The sequence below is a fragment of the Bubalus kerabau genome, chromosome 5 (assembly GCF_029407905.1).
Source record: "Bubalus kerabau isolate K-KA32 ecotype Philippines breed swamp buffalo chromosome 5, PCC_UOA_SB_1v2, whole genome shotgun sequence".
NCBI lineage: Eukaryota > Metazoa > Chordata > Mammalia > Artiodactyla > Bovidae > Bubalus > Bubalus kerabau.
The window spans coordinates 23,313,054-23,317,447 of record NC_073628.1 but is presented as its reverse complement, the minus strand read 5'-3'; positions in this window follow the sequence as shown (position 1 = coordinate 23,317,447).

Sequence of the window (4,394 nt, the reverse complement as noted above, 5' to 3'; positions counted from 1 at the left end):
TCAGGCTGGGGGTCCAGGCCCCCAGAGTTCCCCAGAACAGTGCCCGGAGTCTGCTGCTGCTGGAAACCACCCCTGGTGCCCAGCCAGGCCTCTGCTCACATACAGGCTCTGTGTGCAGGTGAGCAGAAGGGCCAAGTCCGAGAGCCGGCCTCTGCACCTGTCTGGACTGTGGGGCCCGACTCTCAGTCTTAAGACAAGTTTGCAGAATTCCCTTCATACCTCCCCTCTGCCCCAGGCCTTCCCATTCTAATCAGTGATTCTTTCGTAATGGAGAAAATGGCCCCATCACTTAGAGACAGTTTATGTTCCAGTCTTTTCCAACATACATGCATTCTTACCCAAGTTATCCTACTTGGACCTTGTGACAATCATGTGATTCTGATTTTGCAGATAGAGAAACTGAGGCTCCATGAAGCAGAACCTATTACCCAACTTTGCAACAAACATCTGGAGGAGCTGGGACTAGAACAGGGCTTGTCCCACTCCTGGTTCATTGCATCATCTTTCCTTTGGTGGTCTAAGAGGGAGCGGGGAGGGGAGAGGGCTGCCCCTTGGGACACAGACCAGGCGCCAGTGGGAGCGATGAGCTGCAGTTTCCCTGCTTCTGCCACGTCCCCTCAAGCCCAGTTTACACAGTTATACAATGCTTTGTGTGTGCTTCGTGTTAATGTCTCTTTATAGACGTTTTAGTTCTCTCTGCCCCATATGCACGCCTGATTCTTTCCTGGACACTGAGCTTCTTGTGGACGCTTTCCACTGCAGAACTCCACCTCCTCCCTCCCCCTGGGTCAGCACAGGCTTCAGCCCAGGGTCCCTGGGGTGTCTAACTTAAGGCCCTGCAAAGGGTGAGAGAAAACAGTACTGACATCATGTGCACTGGGGCAGGCAGCAACCCAACCCAACTTTCTCCTTTTCCCTTCTTTCTGTTTACACATCAGCCAGGCTTCTCAGCCTCCTTGTTAGCCTCTGTGAGAAATTAAAGTCCCCATAATCAAATCAGCCCTTGTAAATTCTCTAGAAGCGGCTCCAGAGCGCCACGAAGCCAGCAAACCCCAGACCCAAATCCATGTCAAATTTCATAGATATAATTTAAACAGGGATCAAAACCCATACCAACCCAGTAACTAAGGCTGCTCAAAATGCAGAGTTTATAGTCCATCTGCCTCTCTGCTTCAGGCAATCTGTATTAAATTTATTGCAAAGTAAAACAAACAAACCCAGGCAAAGGCAGGCTGGAAATCTGCATACTCTTCAGAGAATTAGCAGCCCTCTCGGGTTAGGAAAGCTGCCTCTCAATTTGCATCTCTAAGAAGTTGTGACCGGCCTCGGGGCTGGGAGGTTCGGGCCGGGATGGAGACCGGCTGCAGGACTGCCCCCTGCTGGCCGATTGCTGAACGGCAGCCCTTTGACCGTGATGGACCACAGAGCAGGAGGTCACCAGAAGTAGCTGGGTTCCCTGGGAACAGTTGAAAAGAGAGCCCGCAACTGAAGGTGGAATTGGAACAGCAGAGAGAAGAGAAGGGCTGAGAAAGAGATCCTTACTTGGAAACCTAAGACAGGGTGGGGGGGGAGGGTAGGGGGAGCCGGGTGTGGAAGCCGGAAGCTGGGAACCTGGGAGGCGCTGGGGGAGGCGAAGGTTCAGAGCTGTCTCTAGTTGTACAAACTAGGGACCTGGAGCCTTTCTTGACTCCTCCCCCACTTCTGTCTCCCTTACCCTCTGCTACTGGTGGATCACAAGGCCCAGAACACAGATGCTGTCCTGATGATTGTGGACCATTTGTCTCTGTGCTCCCCAAGGGAGATGTGCTTGGGTTCCAGGCTGGAACTAGGGCTGGACTGATTCTCTGATGGGGCTATGCCTGCAGGGCCTGACACGGCACTGAAAGGAGATGACCTCTGAGGTTCCTCTCACTGCTCACATGCTCTGATTCTATGCCTCTGTGTCCAGGGATTCAGGGATCTCTCATATGCTCTCCAGGGATGCTCCAAGGAGCCCAGCTGCTCTCCTGGGATATTCCCATCATCCTTCACAACAGGCTTACATGGCACCTTCCTCAAGGGCTGTCCTCCTTTCAATGCTTTATGGATAGAAAGACATATACTGATGGACATCTATAATCACACTGTGATAATTTTTGCATTTATTCAGATATCAACCCATTCCTAGAATGTAAAGTCCTTGAGCTCCCGGATGAGGGCAAGGGGAAGGGGCAGATTAGTGTCATGGTCATCAGTATGTGGCTGTTCCTCTTTTCTCAGCCCAGTGCTGAATCATAGTAGATTCTGGCGAAGTATTTGTCAGACGCCACTGAACAAATAAATGAATTAAGAAGGTGTCACAAGATGATGAAGGTCTGGCTATGCGATTTACCAGAGACCTGGCTGTCACCCCAACCTCCTCTTTCTCTCTCCCCCTCTCCCTTAGTTTTCAACTGTGCCATGGTGGTTCTAATTAATTTCCTTCCTGAGTGACTCTCAAAGCCGCCTACCTCTTCTCCATTTCCTTAAGAGATCAAGAGCATAGGCTCCGGAATCAGAAAGACTCTTGCACTTAAAACTAGCTATGGGAACCCGAGTCTTGGTTTCTCTGTCCATTCCCCCCGCCAAAGACAATATGGATTTGTGGTTAGGAGTAAGGACACCCAAGCTAGACTGCAGGTTTTAATCCTGGCTGCTCCATTTTAGCTGAGTGGCCCAAGGCAAGAGTCTTAATCTCTCTGTGCTCAGCCTTCTCATCCATAAACTAGAGTTAATAAAATCTACTTTATGTGGTGGTTTTGAGGATTAAAGAGCCAATACACAAAAAGCCCTCAAAACAGTGTCTGGTACACAGTTAGTGTTCAGATCAGATCAGATCAGATCAGTCGCTCAGTCGTGTCCAACTCTTTGCGACCCCATGAATCGCAGCACGCCAGGCCTCCCTGTCCATCACCTTAGTGTTAGCTAACTCAATTTTGTTGTTTCGTTGCTAAGTCGTGTCTTACTCTTTGCCACCCCATGGATGCCAGGCTTCTCTGTCCATGGGATTTTCCAGGCAAGAATACTGGAGTGGGTTGCCATTTCCTACTCTGGGGGATCTTCCCAACCCAGGATTGAACTGGCATCTCCTGCATTGCAGGCAGATTCTTTATAGCTGAGCCACTGGGGGCTAATGTTAGCAATTATTAACAAAAAGCAAGGGAATTTTGCAGAATTGAAAGCAAGCACCTGAAAAAGGAACCATCCCAGCAGATGCTCTGAAAGGCTAGGGGGAAGCTTATAGACAGAAAAGCAAAAGATTTCCACAGGGAATGTATGCAGACATGCTGAAAGGAGATTCCCCTGCATAGGGTGGCAAGGAAAGCTGACTACTTCTTCGTTCCTATAGAACCCACACTGGCATTTTCCCCCCCAGCAGAATCAGAATCATCAATGGGTGGGTCCAAAGTTTTACAAGGTAGAACAATGTCTCGGTGTTCAAGATCTTGAAGGGCACGTTTACTCATGAGACCTCCCCCAGAGGGCTCCCCTCACTTACTCAGCCTTGTTCTCTCCACTCCTCCTCTGACACTACAGGCTCCATCCACAGATGTGCCCTGCCCTGGTTTCTCTTCCCCTGCCAATCCTTCTGGGAGCCTTCCCTTATCCCTAGAATTGGGCAGGGTGCACCTGATCTGGCCCCCTCCCATCCTGAAACATGTTAGGCTGCCCCAGCTGCCATAATAAAATGCCACCAAGTATGTGGCTGAGACAACACAGCTTTATTTTGTCATGGGTCTGGAGGCTGCCTGGCCCAGACAAGCTGGCAGGGGAGTTGGTTTCTGGTGAGGATTCTCCTTCTGGCTGGCAGATGGACCCCCCTCCCCATGTTCTCACGTGGCCTCTTCTCTGTGTGTGCGTGGTGAGAGAGAAGGCTCTGACATCCCTTCCTCTTCTTATAGGGACACCAGTCCTATTGGATCAGGACCCCACTCTCATGACTTCGTTTAATCTTAATTACTTCCCTAAAGAGGGGCTTCCCAGGTGGCTCATTGGCTCCGACCAATGCAGGAGACGTGGGAGATCCCCTGGAGAAGGAAATGGCAATCCACTCCAGTATTCTTGCCTGGAAAATCCCATGGACAGAGGAGCCTGGCGGGCTACAGTCCATAGGGTCATAAAGAGTCAGACGCCACTGAACATGCATGCACGCATTTCCCTAAAGACTCTGTCTCCAGACACAGCCACACAGGGGATTAGTGCTTCAGCATGTGAATTTAGGGAGGATACAGTCCAGTTCATAACGCTCCATCAGACCCTAAGTTCCATGAGAGCAGGGCTTTTTCTCCAGCTTATCTGCGTGTCCTCCAGCTTGGTCCTTACCCCACCTCCTTGTGAGTCTTTGTAATTTCTACAGTACCTGCTCATAGCAAGGG